The sequence below is a fragment of the Zea mays genome, chromosome 9 (genome assembly GCF_902167145.1).
Source record: "Zea mays cultivar B73 chromosome 9, Zm-B73-REFERENCE-NAM-5.0, whole genome shotgun sequence".
Classification (NCBI taxonomy): domain Eukaryota; kingdom Viridiplantae; phylum Streptophyta; class Magnoliopsida; order Poales; family Poaceae; genus Zea; species Zea mays.
In genome coordinates, this window is record NC_050104.1 from 48,539,712 (window position 1) to 48,566,359 (window position 26,648).

At 49.2% G+C, this 26,648-nt stretch overlaps 1 long non-coding RNA gene across 1 annotated transcript; it reads right to left on the bottom strand.

Moving 5' to 3' along the window:
* Nucleotides 1-18,102: 18,102 nt before the first annotated feature.
* LOC118473313 (uncharacterized) lies at nucleotides 18,103-21,695 on the bottom strand. The gene is made up of 2 exons (XR_004852640.1): nucleotides 20,236-21,695; nucleotides 18,103-19,590 (listed from the first exon to the last, which is right to left on the bottom strand). It is a non-coding gene; the product is annotated as an uncharacterized lncRNA (long non-coding RNA).
* Nucleotides 21,696-26,648: the final 4,953 nt, after the last annotated feature.

Sequence of the window (26,648 nt, forward strand, 5' to 3'; positions counted from 1 at the left end):
AGGGTACACCGGTTCGCACTGGAGGAGGCCAGCGCCCAGCTCTGTACACACCATAGGGGACTCCACCGACTCGTCACGCTACCCCCACTGGCACCCCGGTGAAATTCTCAGGACAGAGTGCATGCACCACATGTTACAAGTGTGGTAAGACAGGGCATTATGCTAATGTTTGTTCACAGAGAATTGCTACTACCCCCGTTGAGAACAAGCAGTAGACTCCAGGATCTGGCAAGGGATTCACTATTGCCAGGGTTAATCAAGTCAGTGTTGATGCTACCACTGAGGGAGCTGACATCGCTATTGGTATGTTTTATATTAATGCAATTCCTGCAGCAATATTATTTGATTCTGGTGCTACACATTCATTTATGTCTGCTCGATATGCCGACACAAATGAGTTACCACTGCAAAATATGAAAACACCAATGGTAATAATTACACCTAAAGGGCCTGTTGAGGCAAACTATATGACACACATATTAACTTTGACAATTATGGGAAGGGAATTCTGGGCTACCCCTATAGTGTTAGAGGAAAGCATTATAAATTTGATCCTTGGTATATCATGGTTAAGGAAGGCAAAGGCCGTTATACATTGTGCTAGGGGAACTAAAGAACTCACCAGCTCTAAAGGAGAAAGATTTGAAGTTGAAATTACAGTAACTGCCTCTACTAGACCTGCCGTATTTCTAGTAGATGGGAAGTTTGTTAGCGACAACATCTGTGTGGTTAGGGATTTTCTCGATATATTTCCAGAGGAGTTACCTAGGATGCCACCAGATAGGGAAGTTGAGTTTGTCATTGATCTCTTACTTGGGACTGCTCCTATTTCTAAATGGACATACATGATGTCTGTAGAGGAACTAAAAGAACTTAACAGAATTACATGAGGCTGGGTACATTCGTCCGAGTCCCTCACCTTGGGAGCGGTAGTTCTGCTTATACAGAAGAAGGATGGATCATAGAGGATGTGTGTGGATTATAGATCCCTTAATGATGTTACTGTGAAGAACAAGTATCCGTTACCCTGCATTGAAGATTTATTTGATCAAATGAGAGGTGCTAGGGTATTCTTGAAGATTGATCTCCGATCGGGTTATCACCAAATGAAGATTAGGCCATCTGATATTCCCAAGACAGTGTTCTCAACCCGATACGGTTTATATGAATTCACAGTTATGTCATTTGGACTAACTAATGCACTAGCCAATTTTATGAACCTGATGAATAAGGTGTTCATGGAGTATCTTGACAGATTTGTCGTGGTATTCATCAACGATATTCTTATTTATTATAAGAGTGATAGTGATCACGGGGAACATCTGAGATTAGTGCTACAAAAGCTACGGGATAATCAACTCTACGCCAAGTACAACAAATGCGAGTTCTGGATTGGTGAGGTGCCATTCCTTGGACATATCATCTCTAATGGTGGAATCTTAGTGGATCCTGCTGAAGTCAAGGAGATAGTGGAGTGGAGCATACCCAGTATAGTTACTGAGGTCCGGAGTTTCTTGGGACTTGCAGGCTATTACCGGTGATTTATTGAAGGGTTCTCTAAGATTGCTAAGCCTATGACCTCACTTCTAGAGAAGGGGAGACAGTTTAAGTGGGACTAGAAGTTCCAAGATAGCTTTAATCAACTGAAGTTGAGATTGATGTCACCCCCAGTGTTGGTTATGCCAGATCTACAAAAGGGATTTGATATCTATTGTGATGCATGCGACCAAGGCTTGAGATGTGTTCTTATTCAAGAAGGACACGTGATTGCCTACGCGTCTCGTCAGTTGCGGAAACATGAGTTGAACTATCCCACTCATGACTTAGAACTGGCAGCCATAGTGCATGCGCTCAAGATATGGAGACATTATATTATGGGAACCAAGTGCCAAGTGTACACCGATCACAAGAGTTTGAAATATATATTCACTCAGAAGGATCTCAACCTTAGGCAATGTCGTTGGTTGGAGCTCATTAAAGATTATGATTTGGAGATACACTATCACCCGAGCAAGGCGAATCTGGTTGCAGATGCCTTGAGTCGGAAGGAGCATGTCCATGCAGCTATTGTTGCCCAGCTACCTGATGAGCTTGTTGAGGATTTTAGGAGACTCAACCTGGGAATAGTTGCACATACTGAAGGAGTCACTATTGAAGTGGAACCTACCTTGGAACAAGAAATCTGTAAGGGTCAGATTAGTGATGCTAAAATCCAAGAGATCAAAGATCTTATCATTGAAGGTAGAGGTCCAGAATTCGTGGAGGATGAGCAAGGCACAGTGTGGTTCAAGAAACGAATATGTGTTCCTGAGATTGATAGCCTTCGTGAGACTATATTGAAGGAAGCCCATGACTTTGATTACTCTATTCATCCTAGGAGCACTAAGATGTATCAGGATTTGAAATAGAAGTACTGGTGGTATGGGCTGAAAAGAGATGTGGCTGCACACGTGGCTATGTGTGATGTGTGTCAAAGAGTCAAGGCCGAACACCAAAGACTAGCTGGACTATTGCACCCGTTAAAGATACCCGAATGGAAGTGGGAAGAGATTGGTATGGACATCATTGTTGGGTTGCCTCGCACCCCAAAATGATATGATTTCATATGGGTGATTGTGGATAGACTGACCAAAGTGGCTCACTTCATTCCGGTCAAGAGCACTTACAAGGAATCTCAGTTGGCAGAATTATATATGGCTCGGATTGTGTGTCTACATGGGGTACCAAAGAAGATCGTTTCTGATAGAGGGTCCAGTTTACCTCCAGATTTTGGAAGAGCTTCCATGAGAATATGGATACAAAGTTGAGTTTCAGTTCGACCTATCATCCTCAGACTGATGGATAGACCAAAAGGACTAATCAAGTATTGGAAGATATGTTGAGAGCTTGTGCCCTTCAGCATGGAGGTAGTTGGGACAAGAGTCTACCATATGCTGAGTTCTCATATAATAATAGTTATGAGGCCAGTCTGAAGATGTCACCATTTGAAGCTTTATATGGCAGGAAGTGCATGACTCCTCTATATTGGGATCAGACTGGAGAAAGACAGTTCTTTGGGCCTGAACTTATTCAAGAGGCAGAAGAACAAGTCCGTATAATCTGGGAGAACTTGAGGGTAGCTCAGACCAGGCAAAAGAGCTATGAAGATAATCGAAGAAGACCACTAGAGTTTGAGGAAGGTGATCATGTGTACCTCAAGGTGTTACCACTTCGTGGAATGAGGAGATTCAAAGTTAAAGGCAAATTATCCGCTCGCTATATTGGAACCTTCGGAATCTTTAGATGAGTTGGGGAGATGGCATACCAACTCGAGCTACCTGATCATCTATCTGATGTGCATGATGTGTTCCACATGTCACAACTCAAGAAGTGCCTCCGTGTCCCTGAGGAACAGCTACCAATGGAAGAGCTCGGTGGTCAGGGTGATCTAACTTACAAGGAGTATCCTATCAAGATTCTTGATACTTTGACTCGAGTTACAAGAAATAAAGTGATAAAGATGTGCAAAGTGCAATGGAGTCACCATGGAGAAGATGAAGCCACTTGGGAGAGGGAAGAAGAGCTTCGAATAAAATTTCCCCATCTTTTCCCTAGTCCTTCCTAAATCTCAAGGACGAGATTCTTGTTAAGGGGGTAGGATTTATAATACCCAAAACTCTAAATCATGGAAATAGAGTTGAGTTACTGTTATGTCTTGTCTTTATTTAAATGAGCATGCGAATAACCCCATTTAAATGGTTAATTAACCCATGATCCACAAATAAATTATGCATCATGTTGGTGTTTATCTGATTGTGCAATTGTGGATAATAAAGATAAAAGTGTCATTAACAATATATTAATGGATCCATAGAATTTAATCTCTAATTTGAAAACAAAACTCTAAAGAAAAGAGGAGAGGGAGAAAAAGAAGTACTATAAAGAAAATATATACAAAATAATTATTATAAATAAAAGTGATACTAGTATGTTCAAATAATGTGTTAGTTGAGAATAATAAATCCTCAACAACTTTTGAATCCAAAATTTGGATTCAAAATAATTAAGAATAGAATAAAACAGAAAATAAAATCAAAAGAAAAAGAGGAAAAGAAACACATGGGCTGACTGAGCCATTTTTTGGCCCACTGATCTGGTTCTCCATGCGAACTCGGCCCAGGACACCACCCACCGCCGCGCTTGCCACACAGACTCACTAACAGGTGGGACCAAACGGTCGGCGCCTCACAACCCACGTTGCACACGTCGCTGAGGTAGTGACGAGTGGCCCCCGCCGGTCAGGTCGGTCTTCCCCCTCTCACGGGCGTTCTGTTGCAATAGCTCCATGCGGTGCGGCCTGGGAAGCTGGTGACGGAGTCCGCGTGCCTTGGGATAAAGTCGTGGCTCCTTGGGCCATAAATACGGCGTGCCGGGGTTTACTTTTCCCTTTTCTCGCCATACCACAACAACCGAAAACCTAGGGTGACGGTGCACCGTCGTGATCGGCGGAACGAGAGTGAGCATTCGTGAATTCACGCGCTCGTGGGTGTTGTGCTCGGCCAGTGGGGCTCAGCGGGGAGCGCAAGATCAATCGCCCGTTTCTAGCGTGGAAGCGAGCATCGGCGGTGTCCGGTGTGTTGGGAATTGCTCGCCGGACTCCTTCCGCTGCCGTGGGATCTCGCATTACCGTGGCCGGAGACCCCTACACTACAGAATCCGGTACAATACTCTTTATGCTCTTAGCAGTCCATTGGTATTCGCGCTAGACCGGTCAGAATCAAGGTTAGGTGATGGGGGAACCGTGCGGGTGTGGTGCGTCAATGGCGCCGTCGCGTCGGAGGGCGGACCGCCGCCGTGGCCGTGTTAGGAGGGAATGGATCATCTGGGGGTCATTGATCTATTAACGTGGGGATGCGATGAGATCGGTATACTGTTCTGATGCGGGAGATCCGGGCCGTCCAACTCAGATCGGGCGGACCGAGATAGGGTTTGTGGTTTAGAAATCCGGACCACTGATCTAGGGAATAATGGTCCTGAGTAGAAGTGTAGGCTATTATGCTCAATTAAACCTGAGTCAATGATCTCAGATCCTATGGTTGTTGTTGCACCTGGGTTTGGGGAGGACCTAGATCTAATCCTGACTGCATGCGTGTGATCCTGCGGTCGAAAACCAAGAATACCCCTTCGGCTGGTCGATTTAACGAATGAGCCCCTCGGTTTTTAGGGAATTAACCCACCGTCCAGCGCCGGAGAGTTATGAGTCTTGGAACTATTTACATAGTAAACCCTGTACTTATCAGTTTTTATGCGTGCAGTCCAGAGAGCAGTGAAATTAGATAAATAAATATGGAAAATGATTTTTAATGTAAAAATAAATGTTAGAACTTATTTAATCCCTAGAAAAATCATATTTAGTCCAAATTGATCCATTCTAGTTCCTATATTCTGTAATAATATTGTTCATCACATAGTGTCTCTGTTTTGACATGAAAACAATATTAAAATTGATCTGTTAATTAATCTTGTACCAAACACATGAAACCTTTGGCAATTCATAACTTAAAATCCGTAACTCCGAATTTAGTGATTATTTTTCTTATGATCTTATTTTAATATGTAGATTATTAATATGTATTTTGTATACATGTTTGGTGTGATGTTAATTTCCTCTTTGTACTATGCTTGTTTGTATTGTGGCGAGTAGAAGAGCCAGTGGCCGAGGAGTCAGGTGTTTATTAGGTAGAAGTTGCTGAGCAGGAGCTCATTGAAGGCAAGTTGTGCCCTTGACCACTTTTATTACCCAATAATGTTCTTTATTATCACTTATCCATGCATATGTTTAATTTTTATGGGACCCAATAGGTCACCCTAGTCTGGTTATCTTTTTACCTTGTTCACCCCCGAATTATTTGGGTAGTTTTGCTATTGCTCTATATGGTTTTGGGTTTAATATCACTTTATGTTCATGTTCCAATTATACTATTAGTTTATTTATTATTCATGTCAATATCATTATTTCTAATTGGAACATGGAGCTTAACTTCAGAAACACGTGCCACCACAAGGGTGGAATGGGACGCCCTTGGCTGACTAACTAGGAAAGCTAGTGGAGGACTACCTTACCCGATAGAGGCAAGGGCAGTAGGGGAGTAGGCGTGTAGGGAGGTTCCCGAGTTGATTTTGATGTGATGGCGGTCAGACGGGGGATTCCTGTATTGCTCTTCCTAGAAACTGTAGCAGGTTTTCTGAAGCTAGTGGAACTTTGCAAAGGCCTCGTAGTGTTACCCTGCCTCGCTTCCTTGGTAGAGGTGTATGGGGCCCGTACAACCCCGTGGCAGATGGGTAACATGAATTGTGGGTACATGATACAACCTCTGCAGAGTGTAAAACTGGTATACTAGTCATGCTCGCGGTCATGAGGAGCTCAGGACTCTCGCATGATTAAATTATGGAACTAAATTCAATTTGTCATTTGCATTGCATGGGATTTATTATTAATTTTGTTCTATTATTATTGTGACACCCCAGGTGTCAGTTTCGTGTTATGTCGAGAGATTTGTCCCTAACTTGAATGCTCAGTGAAATTTTCTATTTCTCGATCATGCCTGTCTCTGATTATCCAGATTTTATTCATCCACATTTCACCGAACTCGGGGTTATTCGATCTCGAGGAAGGCCAAATTTGGAGCCTGTTAAAGCTTTTATTTCTCGGAACGAATGCAAACTCGAAAATCATTCTCGAATTATAAATCTCATCTGAAGCTCATTAAATCAAACTCTCGACGACTGTTATTTGATCTGAGCCCGAGTCTAATTCCTCGAACCTCGATCGATGTTCGACTATTTTAATCTGAGTCCATACTCTCAAACGGAATAGTCAGTACGTCGTCCTCTAGTTAATTCTTACTCGACTCGGCCAAATATCTCATGTCCGAACCGAATTCAAAACCCCATATCGACAGCGATTTTAAAATATCACGATTCGCCTTCTCCGACTAAAAATCCAAAGCCGATCAAATCTTAGGATGATTTATTTTCGAATCACGCGTAGGGAATTATTTTCGAGCGAAATCAAATCAGACTCTCGGCCGAGTTAATCGCGCAATCTTTCGTTCGTCCAAACTCTAGTTCACTATGTTCTGCGTACAGACGAATTCCGCAGGATCATTTGTATTCCGGAAAATAATTAGCGTTCCGATAATCCGTGTTTAATCAAAACGCCATAAAATAAAATGGAAATAAATTAGCGTGACCCGGTTTAGTGTTTGGGCCAGCCAAACTCAGCCCATTTGGCCCACTAAGAAAACCCTAACCCTAACACATGCCTATAAATAGGAGCTCTCTCCCTTGCAAATTGGAAAATTTTCATTTCCACCCCCAGCCGCCAACATCTCTTCTCTTCCTCCTCTGCCATTTTCCAGCCGCAGGCTCCACGCACGCTAGAGCTCAGCTCCTTTCTCCCACGGCGCAACATCACATCTCCATGGGCGCGCAACCTTTTCCCCTTGGCTTCACCTCCCTCGGCGGCGCCCTTCTTCCCCAAGAGCAAGGGGCGGCGGCTCCCATCCCCCATCAGCCGCCATGGCCGAGCTCCCTTGGAGCAGGCGCTCTCCAGCTATGGCGAGACGCCCCTGCTCCTCCATGGGCTCGACCCCTCCTTGCACCTCTCCTTAGCTTCCCATGGCGCCCATGCCCCCTGCCCTAGGCGCTCGCCTCCTCCATTTTGGATGGCCGGTCTTGGTGGCCGCTGCTGCCATGAGAGCCATGTCGAGCTCCCTATTCTCCATGCCGCTGGGTTGCAGGAAGCCGCACCCTTCTTCTCCACAGCGCAGGGCACCCCTATTCTCCTCTCCCGGCCGCGAGCCCCCTGCCGACGCCTCCTCTCTGCCCTGCCTTTTTCCCAGGAGCCGAGCTCCATTCCTTCCTGGCCGCCGGACATGGCCAGCTCCCTGTTGTTGCTGACCATGGCTGCCTAGCAACTCATCACCTCCCTCTCCAGTGCATGTCCCGGTTGTCGTTTCCCCATGCCGAGCGTGCTCTCTCGCCATCCCTTGCCTCGCTGCTCGCAGCCGAGTTACCTCCTCATCGTAGCTCACACACCATCTGTTCGGTGATTTGAGCAATACCTGCACACCACAGGTTATCGCAGCAGTGAGTTTCTCCTCTTGGTGTGTAGCCCCTGCACACTAGCTGCTCGACGATATGCGCATCTGACTGCGTGTTGTCGTTCTTGTGTTGTGCACAGCCCCATCCGCGACGCCATAAGTCCTCGGTTAGATTCCTCGCTGCCCTTGTCGCTATTATATTTTTATTTTTGTGCTCGGTAAAACTGTTGAACGGTTGTGTGTGTCTAATCACAGCTAGCCGTCAATGCCATCCGTCGCGCACGCGTGTTCGATGCAGGGCCGGTCGGGTGAACCAAATGCATGCACAACTCAGATCTGATCCTGTTCAGGTTGATTGATTTATAGTTTGCAATATGTGTGATTTGGTTGATGTCAGGCCGTGCATGTATGTGTGGATGTGTGTAAAACATTTCAGTTATACGCATTGGTAGGATCGTGTTTGCGGTTAGAGAGCAAGATGTTGTTGATGTGTGCGATTTGTAGTTTGTCTAATTACGTTTTGGTCAATGTGGTGTATATTGGGGTTTGAATATATGTGGGTATAAAATGTTTTGGTTATATGCGGTGGCAAGGTCGTATTCATGTTTTGGTAAACAAATGTGTCGTGCTTGTTTTATGTGATGAGTAAGTCTGCAAATACAAGGGATGTGAGGATTGAATTAGTGCACGTATGTGTGTGGTGCCATGGTGTATTATGGTAATGGTGGCGTAAGATGTTTATTTGAGGTGTGCGGGTATATGCCGTAATATGGTTATACTCGCAACGAGGAAAGATGTATGTATTGGGTGGCCCGACGTTTAGGTTGCTATTGTATAATCGTGTGAAGGATGCTCCTGATGGTCATGTGACTAAAGGGTGGTGTAGTGGTAAAGCGAGAAGTAAGTTTAATATTTTTAAAACGATTAGTTGATAGCATATGTCGGTGTCGTCATGCTTTCTGTTATATGGCGGGTCGATGCCTTGCCTTGTCAAATATTGCATTCCATTCCCATTGGGTAAAATAAATATCTAGTTGGTTGATTAGAGGTCTTATATGAGCGTTATCGTAGCCCAAGAATTATTGGAAGCAAGTAGCATTCGTAAGTCGGTCCTGGTTAAAATTGAAGAACAATCCGATAACATATGCACCTAAGTGCCTTAGGTCCTTCAGTAGCAAATGTAAGTCTTATGGAGTTTTACGCCACGTGTAAATGCCTCTATTTTAGACCCCAACAATGTGCTATTTTAGGTGACTGGTGTGTTAACTAAATTGTCGGTGTTTCGGACCCGGGGGGTCCCTGGACCGACGAGTAAATTTGTCGCTGCGTGTCCCAACCCAGATGGGTTGGCACAAGATGGAACACAAGAGGGAAACGCGGCTCGTGTTATCTTGCACCAAGGGGGGTGCTCGTAGTAGGGGTTACAAGCGTTCGTGAGAGAGAGTGTGTGAGCCTGTTCGTTTGCTCCTCCCTCCGCGCGACCCTCCCGCATGAAGGCCCTGGACCTCCCTTTTATAGATGCAAGGAGAGGGTCCAGATGTACAATGGGGGGTGTAGCTAGGCGCTAACGTGTCTGACAGGGAAGTGCCTGAGCCCTGTGTACATGCCAACGTGGCTGTCGGAGAAGTGCTTGAGCCCCGCGTAGGCGATAACGTGGCCGTCGGAGAAGTGCCTGAGCCCTATAGAAGCACAGCTGTCGGTGTTGCTGGGATCCTGTTGACGTCTCCTTGCTTCCGTAGGGTGTTGAGAGCCGCCGTTGTCATGGACGCACGCGGGGAGCCATCATTGCCTGTATCCGGGACGAGCCAGATGGGACGCTGGTCTTGTTCCCCCGTAGCCTGAGCTAGCTAGGGGTAGGGTAATGATGTATCCCCTGTGGCGCGGTCGGTCCGAGCCCTGGGTCGGGCGAGGCGGAGACTTCTCCTAAGGCCGAGGTCGGGGTCGGGCGAGGACGCGATTCCTCCCGAGGCTGTGGCTTAGGCCGAGTCTTGGGGTCGGGCGAGGCAAAGACCTCCTCCCGAGGCCGAGGCCTAAGGTCGGGCGAGGCAGAGCTTCCTTGTGCGCCCGAGGCTGAACTTGCTGTTGTCAGCCTTGCCCGGGTGGCTGGCACATCAGTCGGAGAGGGGTGAGCGGCGCTGTTTTCCTATTAGATCGGTCAGTGAAAGGGCGAAGTGACTGCGGTCACTTCGACCTTGCCGACTGAGGTGCGCGTGTCAGGATAAGGTGTCAGGCGATCCTCGCATTGAATGCGCCTGTGATACGGTCGGTTGGAGAGGCGATTTGGCCAAGGTTGCTTCTCGATGAAGCCTGCCCGAGCTGGGCCTCGGGCGTGCCGAGGGTGCGCCCACTGCCTGAGGAGGCCCTCGGACGAGACGTAACTTCATCTGGGACTACAGTTCCCGCCCGAGGCTGGGCTCAGGCGGGGCGAGATCGCGTCCCTTGGGTAGTCGAAGCCTTGACCTGAACCGTGCCCATCAGTCTTTGCGGTTTGCGCTGAGGGTGGTTACCAGCCGTGTTTAGGAGTGTTGGGGGTACCCCTAATTACGATACCCGACATTAGCCCCCGAGCCTCGAAGGGAGTGTTGGTACTCGCTTGGAGGCTTTGCCGCACTTTTTTGCGAGGGGACCGGCCTTTCTCGGTTATACTTTGTTCCGGTGGGTGCGCGCTAGCGCACCTGCTGGGTGTAGCCCCCGAGGCCTCGGAGGAGTGGTTTGACTCCTCTGAGGTCTTAATGTCTTTCGTGATGCCTCGGCCGGCCTGGTTGTTCCCTCATGCGACCTGATTGTAGCCCGGGTGCATGGTCAGGTTCCAAGTTTTTAGGCTGGTTTGTTGACGCTGTCAACGGTTTGGCCGTAGCCAGGTTGCGAGAGCAGCCCCCGAGCCTCTGCATGGAGCGAGAGGACGATCAAGGACTATCTCGGCTTTTATTATACGCCCCATCATCGCCTTTCTGCAAGGAGGAAGGGGGGAAAGCGCTATGTTGCCCTTGGAGGGCGCCGAACATGGTGTCTCCAGTGAGTTGCTAACAGGTGATCCGAGTGGACGCCCGTGCCCCGTTTGATAAGGGTCGGCTAGTGGCCCAGAGGCACGCTCCAAAAGTACCTGCAGGTGATTTGCCGGACCCGGACCCGTTCGATAGGGTCCGAAGGCTCGATGCCTCCCTCTGGTGGGATTCCATTACAAAATCGCTCCTGCTGGTCTCGGAAATGTCCTAGGGTACCTCGAGAGCGTAGCCTGAGCCTCGGCCATGTAACGGACGTACCCAGAGTCATCTCTCACTCTGCGTGCTCTGGGGCGGCTGTCGAACCCTTCCGAGGGGCCAGCCTCCGAACCCCTGATCAGTAGTGGGCACGGAGCCCGAGTGCTCTGGGGCGACTGTCGAACCCTTCCGAGGGGCCAGCCTTTGAACCCCTGATCAGTAAGAGGGCTTGGAGCCTGAGTGCTCTGGGGCGGCTGTCGAACCCTTCTGAGGGGCCAGCCTTCGAACCCCTGATCAGTAGGAGGGCTCGGGGCCCGCTTCCTTCACGGAGAAGGATCCCTTTCGAAATATCCCCTTTCCCGGTCCCTGTAGCAAGAGAGAGAAAGGGGAAGAGGAAAAGGATATGAATTTAAATGGCGTGGCGCACCTTTTTTGGCACGGTCATCATGGCAGAGGTGAAACGACGCCCGCTTCGTCTGCCAAAGGTGTCGTTTGCCCCGCCGAGAAGTTAATGCGACGGGACGGGCGATTCGCGGTGCGGCCGTTGCGCGTGCTTGAGTCGTTCGAGGAACGGAACACGAGCGCGTCGTCTTCATGCCGTGGGAGAGGGCTCTCCTGCCGCTTCAGGAGGAGACGCGAGCCTGCAGGCGATTTGACCGCTGCCTCCGCCCGTCTGCCGCTGCAATTACTGTTGGTCCGCTTTTGGCCATATCGACCGCCGCGCCTCCCCCTGCGGCTGACTGATCCGTGATCGTTGTGCTCGATTGGCACTGTTGGGTCATGCGCAGGGCTGCCTCGAGTCGCGACACTAGTTCCGCAGTCGAGAAGACGTGGCATTGGTGCAAGTGGCGGTGCGGTTTCCTTGCACGCAGTAACCGTTGCACCGGTTGCATGACATGCGGGCCCAGGCCTTCACGCTAACCCACCGGATGCGATGAAGCTGAAAGGGTGCACAACCGTGGTGCGGTTGCACGCCTCCTGCATGGCGGTCCGCCCTTTCGCTCGCTGGTTTCGGCGAGAATGGGGGAACGCTTATAACCACGGGGTGGTTACCTGCTTCGCATGCAGTGGTTTGGCTTCCGTTTCTGGTCAGCCCGCATGACGTGTGGGACCCAGCCCCCGCGCCGGAAGGTGGGAACCCTGGAGCTCGTCGGTGGAGACTTTGCTCGCGACGCTTGAGGATGCGAGTGGGTAGAGCCGCCTTTAAAAAGGGGTCGATCCCCCGGGCGGTAGCCATGCCTTTGCACTCCCCTTATGCATCTCGCCCTTCCACCTTCCGAACCTCCGGATGAGGGGCACCCACGTTGCCTTCGTCTTGCTGCTGTTGGAGGAGCGCGACCTCGTGGGGGTTGGCGCCCTTCAGCCATCGCTCGGCTTCAAGGATTTTCATCACGCAACCCGGCTGCATTCCCTCACCAATAGTCATCTAGGATGATGACCACCAGTTCGGTGGTGGGGAGAAGCAAGCCGGACTGCGGCCTCTGCCCCGCCCTTAGCTTCAAGGATCTTCATCATCCTTGCTGTGGCGGAGGGTGAGTTGAGCCGGGGTTCTACCTCCCGCATGGGCCGGCAGGCCGCCTCTTCCTTCAGCATTCAGGGGAGAGGGCGCTCACCGGCCTTACGGAGGGGGCGAGCTTCGACAACGCGGGACCGGTCGGCCGCAAGCGTCGTCAGCTCCAGCGTGCCTGGCTTGCTGGCTCAGCTGGCTCTGTCGCGGCCTCCGACGCTGCCTCCTGCCGCTTGATCCGAGCGTGGCCGTCCGTCCACCGCACGGGTGACTGTTGCGCCATGCGCACCTGGGGATCATCCAAGACGTCGTACGCCGCATGGGCGGCGTTTGTGTTCTTGGATTGTCTTGTCCTCACTCCGGCACGACGCCTCCGCGCGGAGGTCGGTGCCTGCCCGTCCGTGAGGACTTGAGTGGGGATCTACCGGTGCAGGCTGGGGCGGCTGCCATTCGTTGGCGTAGCGCTGGCGCGCAGGTGGCCGCTGTCGTCGGTGCTGAGGTGGTGGTCGCCAGAGGAGGTTTCTCTGTCGACGAGACCGTCGGCGCCACCCACGGTCAGACCTCCGGCTCTTTGGCTTTGATGGCTTGTCCTCGCCCCTCGAGTGGGGACGTGGTCGAGGGCCTTCTTAGAGCAGCGTTTGCCCTGAGGTCATCACTGCTGCTGTTTAGCCGCCCGAGGCGGAGGTCGTTGTCGCTGCTAATGGAGCGGTCGCCGGCGAGCCACCCGGAGTTTGTTGTCCCGCAGGCCCTTTGGTGTAGAGGTTGTTCATACCCGTGGGTGTGGAACCGGAGTCCCATTTGAAATGGTACCCTGAGTATGGGTGTTTGTTCATTGTGGCTGTCGAGGCCTGAACGTCTGGGTATTTGAGTGTAATACCGTGTTTTTTCCTTATTTCGAGCACTAGAACTTTCTTGTCGGCTAGCGGAACCACTTAACTGAGCATGAGTTGCCTTGCGCGGAAGGTGATGAGTGAGGTATCCGTATCCCGGAGGCATAGGAGTCCCTCGGCTCGGTCGGACTTGCCGCTCAAGGCTCCTCTTGCTCAGTTTTAGAACCTTCGGCCGCTCTGCGATGAGCCGAAGCCTGAGGCAGCGGTGTCGGCGTGGACAGAGGCGGAATCGGCTTCGAAAAGATGCTTCGTCGGCCCGGGAGCACGTGGCTTCCCTGGCCGAGGAGGTGCAGCAGCGGCGGCTGGAGCTTGGCCAGGTCGTCCGCTAGCGGGACCAACCCCGGAGTCACGCTGCTGAGGCCATGAGCCGGGCTGAGGTCCTCGTGGGACAGCTGGCTGAGGCTACAGAGCGGCCAGCCGAGGCGTCCGCTCGGGCCGGAACCCTTGCGGAGAACCTGGCCGTGGGGGCCCAAGCGCGGTGCTGGCGTCCTCCCTTGGGGTGGAGATCCTTCCGCCCGTATCGTCGTCCGAGGCTGGGCTAGGTCCCGCCGAGGGTGGAAACGTCGCCAAGGGTGCTGCTGCTCCCCCTGCCGATGTCTGAACCTGCAAGAACAGTTTGTCTGTAGTATGCGTATGTTTTTTTGCGGCCGCTGGGGCCTAAACATTTTAACGCCGGATTATAAAGCTGTGGTTTCTTTCCTCTTATTTCGTGTGTTTAGGCTTGTTTGGTAGCACAGTCTCTCGTCCGAGCGTGAGTTACTTTTCGCGGAAGGTGATGAGTGAGGTATCCGTATCTCGGAGGCGTAGGAGTCCCTCGGCTCGGTCGGCCTTGTCGCTTATGTATACTCTCGTCGTTTTTAGGGTTCTGCTATCAAAGCAGTCGAAACGGCACGAAAGTCATTCTGGCAGAAAAGTTTTCAAGCGTTAGGACTTGTTCGGCAGCAGATGTAACACCCCAGGTGTTTATATTCCGCTCGACAACGAGTACGGATTTTAAGCACGCAATATCAGTGGATAAAACGGATTTTAAATTTTAATCATCTTCGTCTATCGCGATTTTAATATCGCATCTGTTTCATCTGTCGCGAGTGCGACGTCGTTTTTGTTTTTATCTGTCCGGGCTCTTCCGAAATTTTCGTGATGTTCGGAACGTAGTTGTTCCGAAAATCGGTGCGTCCGGTGATTATTTAAAAATATCGCTCGCGCGAATCCAAAATTTGGAAGCTCGATCCACCGTTGCGATCCGTGTCCCAAATAAATTATTTATAATTTAATGACTAAAATATTCGGTGCAAAATAATTTGGATCGCAATCTCGATGTTGCGTCGATATCACACGTTATTTCGCGATATGTCGAGTCTTGTGTCTGCTAAAAAATTAATTGATTATACGAGTAGGAAATAGTATGCCCTCGACGTTTATAAACTGGACCACGCTCGCTACCCGAGAAATCGTGCGTAAAGTTATTAGTCGAATGTTCGGATGGCGGGCAAAATTCATCTAAATTTAACTCAAACGAGGGCAAAATTAAAACTAATCGATTAAGGCAAATTAGAAACGTCCCTAAATATTTCGCTCTTATGCGCGGTCTCTACGGATTCGGTAGACACTAATAAGGGCAGACTGTTTAAATAAAATGAACCCAAACTAAATGAAACCAAAACAACGATTAGCCGAATCAGTTTCCTATTCCAGAATCCGAGAGAATAATAACATATTCGGACAGCATTTTGATTCTATCTATTTGCATCTTGCTCAGATCTGAGTCACTAAACATAGATATATATGTATTCTTTTGTAGAAGGAAAAAAGAAAGAAATAGAAAATATCTCCTATCAGCCATCGAAGGCCGTTAATACTTTCTTCTTCACCGTTCGTGGATATCAGTCCACGCTCAGGCTCAGCCGTTCCTATCTCCAAGCGCCGCTCATCTGTTGATCTTATCCCAAACCGTCGTTCTCTCTCCGTGGATATTTCTTTGCGTGCGGGGATCTCCAGCCGCCCAGCCGCTCTCCATCTTCCTTCTCGGCAATCCCCTCTGCTCCGTCTTCCTCTGCGCACGTGTCTGTGTTTTGCGCCGCGTCCTCAGCTCTAGGCCATGGCGCACTCCCGCTCCAGCTTGCCTCTGCTCGGAGCTCCTTCCTTCCCCTCCCATGGCGTCCTGGCCCCTGCTCGGATTGGTCAAGCTCGCGTGCGATTCCCATGATGCGCGCTATGCTTCTTGGTCGCCATGGCGCTCGCCCTTGCGAGCGAGCTCTATGGTCTCCCTGCTCCCTCGCGGCGTCCTGCTGGCCGGCGCTTGGACTGCGCCCAAGCTCCTCCATGTCGCGCCCTTTTCTCTCTCTCTCGAGTCTCTGTACCGCGCCCTAGCGTCTGCGCCCGACGATGCTCCCAGCTCAAGCTCCTTCCTGCTCCGCGCCATGGCGGCTCCTAGTCCCTCGTTGCTCCTCCGGCTGAGTTCTCTGTTTTTTCTTCTCCCAGTTTTCTGCGCTCGCCGAGCAACCTCCATGGCCGGATCTCCCTGCTCCTCGCTGCTCGCCCTAAGCTCTCAGCCATGGCCGTCGAGTCCCCCTGTTCCCATGGCCGATCTCGGTTCTGTTTGTCACGGCAGCCGACTCTACTGCTTGCTTCCCTGCGCGTCGTGCTCCTCTGCTCTCTGTCTGCGCGCGTGCTGTGCTCGACGTCTTCCCATGGCGCTCGACTGTTGGCCGTGCCGTGGAGCCTGCGCGCTCAGTCCTGCCTATCTCGTAGTGTTTGGATTCAGCGCAGCTCGTGTTTGCCAGCGTGTTCTCTCGGCTCGCTTGGCCCGAATTCCTATCGCGTCGTCGATCTTGCCAAGTATCGTCGTTCGTCGTCGCGCTGTGCGTGCAACAGCCCTGAGTCTATGTCGCCCCGGTCTTGTTGTCGACACCGCTCGCCGTAGCTCAGCTTGCTAGTTCGTCGTGTCGCGTCGTGTGCCGATATTCTCTCCCGGCAGGCCTCGCCGTCGACGATGTTCAAGTGATTGTTTGGCTCCTCGCATCCCGCCTATTCAATAAAACACCCAAATCCATAGACTGTCGAGACACTGCTGCCATACGCAGCTGTCTCCGTCACTTGCGTCAGCTCGCCAGACCTACAGCTCCATATATGTCACTCTCCCGTATCGTCGTCGAGCCCGGCGAACCTCGTTCTTCTCTGCTCGATCTCGTCGAACCACGAATCCCGGACTTTAGACAAAAATAAGCGAGGTCCTTATGCATCGCTTATCAAGTACTCGGTCGAAGACTTCAATCGAAGATCGTCGTCATTTCGTGCGTCATCGAGGAATCCCAAGGATCGGATGAAGACGAAGCTAGCAGCGATATTCCCCAAGCGCTTGACAAATTGCCTGAATCGGAAAATCGCTACCGATCTCGTGGATTCATGTCAGCTGTGGAAACGGTAAGCTGATAAATTATTCAGAATAGTTCGATCGGTGCATTTAATGTGCTAGTGCGATGCTCATTTAGGTGCTCAATAAATTGCGCAAGTCATGAAACTCTCGTCGACTTCGCAGTTCTTGCGATTATCGAGCCAGATTCAGTTATAGTGAGTTATTTCACTATTTCGGTCAATTAGCGGAATTAGTGTACCGAGTAGAATATGAGTAGGCCTATGTGATGATAAAATATTTTAATCACTTCTATATATATATATATATATATATATATATATATATATTTACGATAAAGAAATGTTTGAGTAATTGTTGACATGAAAAACATGTGAGGAGTAAAATAAAATTAAAATAGTTCTGTGGGAGCGATGTAGTATAATTTATTAAACGAGGGATAAGTTTAGAATTTAATTAATTAGCTGATAAGTTGTGTTAGGCTAATCATATTAAATGTGTCTAATTTGTTGTTTCATGATGTTTGCGATAGGTTCGAGAAGTGTAATTATTGTGCTTAATCATACGTCGATAACTAGTATTTTCGTATAAAATTGTTCAACGCCTCGCCGCTAGGTGTTTAATTCGCTATCGCAAGCACTATTTAGGTTTGCGATATTCCTATCTATATGCATTCATGTGCATAACGCATTTCATTCAGGTACGTGAATTAACCACGTGATGTGGAGAACCATAACTGAGTCGACCACAAGCTGGTGCTGATGAACGGAACTGAAGGTGGACAGATGAAACAAGTATCAGAACAAAAGATGGTCGTCAAGTGGACGTCACCTAACAAACACTAACGTAGTGTTTATTCCAGGCAAGCCCCGGTGCGCTGTGGCAGAACCTCCCAAGTTATTGGGCCCACATGTACCTGTCCTTGTCTCAAAGACCTCAGACTGTTATGCATGTGCACCAGATAACTTAACAGGATCCGTCCGATTGCCCCAAGGACATCGGATAAACCACTTACAACCAGAACCGCGGGATTAAGTAAACACAAATCACACACCAACATTTTTTCAGTGGAAATCTTATTACTAAATTTTACATGTTACATCAAGTTTTATAATGTACATGATCAGAGTGATTACAAAAAGTGATTCAAAGGAATAACTTTGAACTGTTATAAATTGTTTATAAGTTTGAAATATATGCTAGCTTAAGTGACCATCCTCAATAAGAAGATAAAGACGGGGTATACTTATATAAGAAGGCCGAGCCCACCGGCACTTAACACCATCAACAGCAGCACAAAACTATAACCTGAAAAACAACAGGGAATAAAACCCTGAGTATGGAATTACTCAGCAAGACTTACCCGACTAAAGAAAAGACTCTCAAGGATATGCTGGATTTTTGAATCAAGGAGAGGCTTTAGCAAGAATAACTTAGATACTTTTGCAAAATTAGCTTACTAAAGTGAGTCCTTACTTTCAATATTTTAATGCCAGATTAAATATTAATAGACTCTGTTTGCATCTGGTCTAATTTCACCATCTCATCAATACAACATCATTTTTATTCATGAGGTTCACATCCTGACTTAGGTTGCAGGGCAACGATCAAGTCTCCACTCTCCGGGGATATAACGGCGATCGGAATCGATTTACTCAGCTGAGGATCTCTAACCACACGACATATGTTTCTCGTAAACCTTGCATGTCTACCATTCCCATGGATCCTCCACTGCATGAACAGGTCCGCGCCACCCGAGAGCACACCACCCCTTTTAGGCGATCCTTTGCTAGGAGGGTATGTGCCACTCTCGCCATCTCTCCACTCCCAGTGCGCGATTGTCTTTTCATGTATGGAATGGTTCAAGCTTACCCTTTCCCATTTCCAGGGCATGTGGTTAGTTAAGATAGTCCTTGATCAACAGGCCTACATACGCATCCAATCCTTAACTAACTTGGGCGGAGCATCACCTGTTCCTAGCCCAAGTCCCGATTTAAGTACTTCCATCCTTAGGATTGTTTGTGTTCCTTAGTATGAAAAGAGCATCAAAGGGAACTTTGCAGTAAAATCCCACCACGCTCTTAATGAAAATATTCTTGCAGGTAGAAGCCATCTTTCCTGAGGATAACCCCTGAGCTAGGCATTAATGCAAAAGACAACCTCTATCCACAAGATCTAAGCAGGGCTAAGCACTTTTGTAAATCATATTTTGATACTTCACCAGAAGTATCTATAAAGGTATGGATATCAAGGTAGGCAATGCATCAAAGGGTTTCCAAGCAACTCCTATAAACCTAATGCATATTCACTAGACTTAAAGTGTGCAAAAATTATTTAAAAACACAAGGAAGGGGTTGTATGCACCGGAGCTTGCCTGGAATAAACACTACGTTAGTGTTTGTTAGGTGACGTCCACTTGACGACCATCTTTTGTTCTGATACTTGTTTCATCTGTCCACCTTCAGTTTCGTTCATCAGCACCATCTTGTGGTCGACTCAGTTATGGTTCTCCACATCACGTGGTTAATTCACGTACCTGAATGAAATGCACATTATGCACATGAATGCATATAGATAGGAATATCGCAAACCTAAATAGTGCTTGCAATAGCGAATTAAACACCTAGCGGCGAGGCGTTGAACAATTTTATACGAAAATACTAGTTATCGACGTATGACTAAGCACAATAATTACGCTTCTCGAACCTATCGCAAACATCATGAAACAACAAATTATACACATTTAATATGATTAGCCTAACACAACTTATCAGCTAATTAATTAAATTCTAAACTTATCCCTCGTTTTATAAATTATACTACATCGCTCCCACAGAACTATTTTAATTTTATTTTACTCCTCACATGTTTTTCATGTCAACAATTACTCAAACATTTCTTTATCGTAAATATATATATATATATATACGTCTATAGAAGTGATTAAAATATTTTATCATCACACAGGCCTACTCATATTCTACTCGGTACACTAATTCCGCTAATTGACCGAAATAGCGAAATAACTCACTGTAACTGAACCTGGCTCGATAATCGCAAGAACTGCGAAGTCGACGAGAGTTTCGTGACTTACGCAATTTATTGAGCACCTAAATAAGCAGCGCACTAGCACATTAATTTATGCACTGATCGAACTATTATGAATAATTTATCAGCTTACCGTTTCCACAGCTGACATGAATCCACGAGATCGGTAGCGATTTTCCGATTCAGGCAATTTGTCGAGCGCTTGGGGAATATCGCGCTGCTAGCTTCGTCTTCATCCGATCCTTGGGATTCCTCGATGACGCACGGAATGACGACGATCTTCGATTGAAGTCTTCGACCGAGTACTTGATAAGCGATGCACAGGGACCTCGCTTATTTTTGTCTAAAGTCCGGGATTCGTGGTTCGACGAGATCGAGCAGAGAAGAACAAGGTTCGCCGGGCTCGACGACGATACGGGAGAATGACATATATGGAGCTGTAGGTCTGGCGAGCTGACGCAAATGACGGAGACAACTGCGTATGACAGCAGTGTCTCGACAGTCTATGGATTTGGGTGTTTTATTGAATAGGTGGGATGCGAGGAGCCAAACAATCACTTGAACATCGTCGACGGCGAGGCCTGCCGGGAGAGAATATCGGCACACGACGCGACACGACGAACTAGCAAGCTGAGCTACGGCGAACGATGTCGACAACAAGGCCGGGGCGACATAGACTCAGGGCTGTTGCACGCACAGCACGACGATGAACGACGATACTTGGCAAGATCGACGACGCGATGGGAATTCAGACCAAGCGAGCCGAGAGAACATGCTGGCAAGCAGAAAATAGGACACGAGCTGCGCTGAATCCAAACACTACGAGATAGGCAGGACCGAGCGCGCTGGCTCCACGGCACGGCCAACAGTCGAGCGCCATGGGAAGACGTCGAGCACAGCACGCGCACAGACAGAGAGCAGAGGAGCACGGCGCGCAGGGGAGCAAGCAGCAGAGTCGGCTGTCGCGACAAACAGAACCGAGATCGGCCATGGGAACAGGGGACTCGACGGCCATGGCTGAGAGCTTGGGGCGAGCAGCGAGGAGCAGGGAGATCCGGCCATGGAGGTTGCTCGGCGAGCGCAGAAAACTGGGAGAAGAAAAAACAGAGAACTCGGCCGGAGGAGCAACCAGGGACTAGGAGCCGCCATGGCGCGGAGCAGGAAGGAGCTTGAGCTGGGAGCTTCGTCGGGCGCAGACGCCAGGGCGCGGTACAGAGACTCGAGAGAGAGAGAGAAAGGAGCGCGACATGGAGGAGCTTGGGCGCAGTCCAAGCGCCGGCCAGCAGGACGCCGCGAGAGAGCAGGGAGACCATAGAGCTCGCTCGCAAGGGCGAGCGCCATGGCGACCAAGAAGCATAGCGCGCATCATGTGAATCGCACGCGAGCTTGACCAATCCGAGCAGGGGCCAGGACGCCATGGGAGGGGAAGGAAGGAGCTCTGAGCAGAGGCAAGCTGGAGCGGGAGTGCGCCATGGCCTAGAGCTGAGGACGCGGCGCAAAACACAGACGCGCGCGCAGAGGAAGACGGAGCAGAGGGGATTGCCGAGAAGGAAGATGGAGAGCGGCTGGGCGGCTGGAGATGCCCGCACGCAAAGAAATATCCACGGAGAGAGAACGGCGGTTTGGGATGTTAACTGTCTCCAGCAATGTCCTCTATATTCATCCTCTATATTCGTCCTTTACAGTCTTCTCTAAAATATTTTATCCTCTATATCTTCTTTCTCTCCAACAACGTCCTCTAAATCACGTCCTCTATACTCAAATACCTATATTAGAGATATTTTTTATTTTATTTTTTTTGTACATACATATTTGTCATACTCTAAAATGTATTGTAAATATTTTAGTTTTGCTAAATCGATTATTTAAAGTATTGAAATTGATAGATGACCGTTTAGAAAAACTCTATATATAGAGAATCCAGCAGCGTTCTCTAAATTTAGAGGACCGTTTAGAGGACGCTGCTGGAGAACGTAGAGAACCATTTGATACTCTATATTTAGGGTAGAGGACCCTTTAGGGTTCCTTGTTGGAGGCAGAGATCAACAGATGAGCGGCGCTTGGAGATAGGAATGGCTGAGCGTGGACTGATATCCACGTACGGTGAAGAAGAAAGTATCAATGGCCTTCGGTGGCTGATAGGAGATATTTTCTATTTCTTTATTTCTTTTTCTTCTTAAAAAATACATATATATCCATGTTTAGTAACTCGGATCTGAGTAAGATGCAAATAGATAGGATCAAAATGCTGTCCGAATATGTTATTATTCTCTCGGATTTTGGAATAGGAAACTGATTCGGCTAATCGTTGTTTTGGTTTCATTTAGTTTGGGTTCATTTTATTTAAACAGTCTGCCCTTATTAGTGTCTACCGAATTCGTAGAGACCGCGCATAAGAGCAAAATATTTAGGGACGTTTCTAATTTGCCTTAATCGATTAATTTTAATTTTGCCTTTGTTTGAGTTAAATTTAGATGAATTTTGCCCGCCATCCGAACATTCGACTAATAACTCTACGCACGATTTCTCGGGTAGCGAGCATGGTCCAGTTTATAAACGTCGAGGACGTACTATTTCGTACTCGTATAATCAATTAATTTTTTAGCAGACACAAGACTCGACATATCGCGAAATAACGTGCGATATCGATGCAACATCGAGATTGCGATCCAAATTATTTTGCACCGAGTATTTTAGTCATTAAATTATAAATAATTTATTTGGGACACGGATCGCAACGGTGGATCGAGCTTCCAAATTTCGGATTCGCGCGAGCGATAAATTTAAATAATCACCGGACGCACCGATTTTCGGAACAACTACGTTCCGAACATCACGAAAATTTCGGAAGAGCCCGGACAGATAAAAACAAAAACGACGTCGCACTCGCGATAGATGAAACAGATGCGATATTAAAATCGCGATAGGCGAAGATGATTAAAATTTAAAATCCGTTTTATCCACTGATATTGCGTGCTTAAATCCGTACTCGTTGTCGAGCAGAATATAAACACCTGGGGTGTTACAACAGAATCCCTCGTTCGAGCGTGAGTTACTTTTCACGGAAGGTGATGAGTGAGGTATCCTTATCCCGGAGGCGTAGGAGTCCCTCGGTTCATTCGGCCTTGCCGCTTACGTGTACTCTCGTCGTTTTTAGGATCCCGCTATCGAAGCAGTCGAAAAGCGTGAAAGACGTTCTAGTAAAAGTCTTTTCCGAGGAAAATTTTGACGCAGAGGGGGTTCCCCCCTTCTAGCCCCCGAGGGAGGGTCGGGCTTTGCCGAGGCAAGGCTGATCCTTCCTTGACGGTTAGACTTTATTTGTGTATGTAAAGAAAAAACGAGGTATATGAACGACTTGAAACATCTTAAAGGTAGAAGCAACGTAGCTGTTGGATGTTCCAAGCGTTGCTGTAGACCTCGCCTTGATCGTTGGTCAGCTTGTATGTTCCGGGCTTCAAAATCTTGGCGATGATGAACGGCCCTTCCCAGGGAGGAGTAAGCTTGTGGCACCCTCGGGCGTCTTGCCGCAGTCAAAGTACCAGGTCTCCCACCTGGAAGCCTCGGGACCGGACCCTTCGGGCGTGGTAGCGTCGCAGAGACTGCTGATACCGTGCCGAGTGTAGTAAGGCCACGTCCCGAGCTTCTTCGAGCTGGTCCAGTGAGCCTTCTCGGCTGGTCTGGTTGCTTCGGTCGTCGTACGCCTTTGTCCTCGGGGAACCGTATTCTAAGTCTGTGGGTAAGATAGCCTCGGCCCCATAGACTAAAAATAACGGCGAGAAACCTGTGGCTTGGCTCGGCGTCGTCCTCAGACTCCAGACCACCGAGGGTAGCTCCTTCATCCACCGCTTGCCGAATTTGTTGAGGTCGTTGTAGATCCTCGGTTTAAGTCCCTGCAGAATCATACCGTTGGCACGCTCCACCTGCCCATTCGTCATGGGGTGAGCTACGGCGGCCCAGTCCACACGGATGTGGCGGTCCTCGTAGAAGTCCAGGAACTTCTTCCCAGTGAACTGCGTGCCATTGTCGGTGATGATGGAGTTCGGGACCCCAAAGCGATGGATGATGTTTGTGAAGAACGCCACCACCTGCTCGGACCTGATGCTGGTTAGGGGTCGGACCTCGATCCACTTGGAGAATTTGTCGATGGCGACCAGCAGGTGCGAAAAGCCCCGGGTGCCTTCTGCAAGGGACCGACGAGGTCAAGACCCCACACGACAAACGACCAGGTGATGGGTATTGTCTGCAGGGCCTGAGCGGGCAGGTGCGTCTGTCTTGCATAGAATTGACACCCTTGGCAGGAATGTACAATCCTAATGGTGTCGGCCACCGCGGTTGGCCAATAGAAACCTTGTCGGAAGGCGTTTCCGACGAGGGCTCGAGGTGCTGCGTGGTGACCGCAAGCCCCCGAGCGTATTTCTTGCAATAGCTCCTGTCCTTCGGCGACAGATATGCATCGTTGGAGGATGTCTGAGGGGCTGCGGTGCTAGAGCTCCTTTTCATCACCTAGTAAGACGAACGACTTGGCGCGTCGAGCCAGTCGCCGAGCTTCGGCCTTGTCGAGGGGTAGCTCTCCTCGGTGGAGATATTGCAGGTACGGGGTCTGCCAGTTTTGGTTTGGCGCAACCCCATTCCGCTCTCCCTGGATGCGCAAGGCCTCACCCTGTAATACTCAAAGTTGTATACAAAGAATAATAGAGAGATCTCCTCAGTTTATGTGCCTTATTTGCATCATGAAAAGAGCATACATGTAACTAAGAGGGATTAATCAAAACAAATGATTCCAAGATAAAAAAAATATATGCATCATGTTGGAGTTACATGTTTGTGCATTAAATAAAAACAGTAAGATAATAATTATTAGAAGTTGAATTAAACCCTAAATGGGAAGTAGGGCTTTATAAATAAGAAGGAGAGAAATGATATAAGAATATAAATGATATAATTATATTTCAAGAATTGGTATTCTTAACTTCACAAAAGTAATAAAGATTAATGTAGCACAAGATTGACTTCAAAATTCAAACTCAAAATTTAAACCTAGAAAGGAAGAAAAGAAAATAGGAAGAAAAGATAAAAAAAGGAAAAGAATTAAAGAACCACTTGGGCCGACTGCCTCATTTTCGGCCCATAGCGTTTTTCCGTTCCGCAGTGCCCACAGAAGAAACCGCGCGCGTTCCGCGACTGATTTGTGGACCCGGGTCGTCTGGTGGCGGGTGCGCGCGCGGACCTCACTGCACCATAGACCCCACATGTCAGCGGCATCGGCATTGCGCGCCGTTTGAACCATTTCTCCACTGCCATACGGGCCCAGTGGCCAGTCAATTTCTCTCGCTCTCGGTTCCTTTCCTTCTCTGGTGTGTGGACCTAGCGAGTCAGTCGTCTCCCACCTTCCCCCACGGATTTTACCGAACTCACGCGCAACGACCGCCGCGACGTCGTCGGAGGTTTGACCAGCTCGCGCGCACTTCCCGACCCCCGCCCGGTCAGCTGGTCGCTTTAGCGCCTCGGCTACTGCGGGTCTCCGCCATGTGGGTCCTCTTTCACCGGGTCGTCTCCCTCGCGAGAAATTCGCGCCGTGGGCGGAGCCAACGGCCCGAGCGCAGAGCGCGGAACTCCTTCCCCTTCTCCCGGAACTGCAAAGCCACGACTCCGACTCCGCCGGTTCGGGGGGGATAAAGGCACACTGCGCCCGCATGCCATCACCTGAACTTGAGCCGTCAGCGCCTTGCGGTGTGAGATTTTGCGCGCACAGCGGAGGAAAGTAGGGCGCCGCCGTCGCAGACCTCTTAGCGTCGTGGTTAGGACTTCGGCGCGCGACTGGGGTGCTGCGCGGGGCCCTGGGATCGTGTTGATGGCCTTGACGGGGGTTGCGGGGCATCGGAATCGGGCGAATTCCTCGCCGTTGCTTCACCACCGCCAAGGATCTGCCGCGCATCGTCGACACGCCTGCACGATCCATAATCACTGGTGAACACCCCTCCCACGCATATCCTATCGTTCTGGCTACTCGTATTCAACTTTGGATAGAAGTTTTAGCACCCAAATGGCTCGGGGATTGGTCGCCGGCGATGGCGCCGCCGTGGCGGTGCGACTGTGCCGTCGCCGGGCAGGGGGGATCGGGGCAGCTGTTCGCGGCCATTGGATGCGCAGCGCACGGTTAGATGTATTCGATCGCATACCTTTTCGCCAAGCGGATCCGTGCCGTCGGATCCCGTGTAGGGGCATCATAGCCGTTTATAGTGCTTTAAATCATGGCCGCATATCTCCGATCCGAGGGCAGATATCGCGTACCGGTTCAGATTTATAACCCTCTAATCTGGGCCGTGTGGTTTTGATCCAACGGCCTGGGTTCACCGATACCTCTTCGCTTGACTCAATTGCTAAAGAGACCTTGGCAAATGTTTGAATTAACCCGCAGTCCACACTGTGGGAGTTCTGAGTCTTGGTGTCTTTTGCGCAGAACCCCCTGGGTTTCTGTTAAATAGTAGCCGCAGTCCAAGTAACTCAGAAAACTATTAGATTTAATTCAGAAATTCTTTTTAATGC